We start from the raw sequence: 663 nt of genomic DNA on the forward strand, positions 1-663 counted from the left end.
CCAGAAGAGCCTGAGAACACACACTTCCTGTTACTGAGTCCTGGTTTTGACCACAGTGGCTTTATACTGTGTGTCTGTGTGTGTCTTACCTGGTGCTGCTGGGTGGCCTCCTCCTTCTTCTTCAGCAGTTGTAGTTTGTGTTTCTCGTGTGCCACCTCCTCCTCGCCCTGCTTCTTCATCAGGCTGTCGTACTGCTCCGACAGGATGGTGCTGTGATCCAACATGGCCGACACCTGGCTCTCCCAGTCCGGCTCCGTGTTGACAGCCGTCTCCTCTGTCGTGCTGTCGGTCTGCACAGCCTGAGCCTTCTGCTGCGGGTCTGGGACAGGAAACAACGCTGACTGAATAATTTCAAGACTCTGGTCAGGATCTTCTCCACAGGAAGCTGCTGAGGCTCATGGGTATTGTAGTATTTAAAGACGAGAACAGTGAGATCAAGACTGATCACAGTCAAATACTGACTGTGATCAGTGAGGTTACTGGTGTTTAACTGTAGAGAGACATTAGTTAGACACGAGTGTTCAGCTGCAACAATCAGTTGATTAGTAAATTGACAGGAAATAAAACAGCAATTATCTTAATAATCAGTTAATAACAACAAAAAACAAATTAACAAACAAAAACAAAACATTAGAAGCTTCATGAAGGAGGATTGTTGTTTTG

The sequence above is a fragment of the Seriola lalandi genome, unplaced genomic scaffold, assembly GCF_002814215.2.
Source record: "Seriola lalandi dorsalis isolate HSWRI2012SDOR001 ecotype SW California unplaced genomic scaffold, Sedor1 jcf7180002053861, whole genome shotgun sequence".
Taxonomy (NCBI): domain Eukaryota; kingdom Metazoa; phylum Chordata; class Actinopteri; order Carangiformes; family Carangidae; genus Seriola; species Seriola lalandi.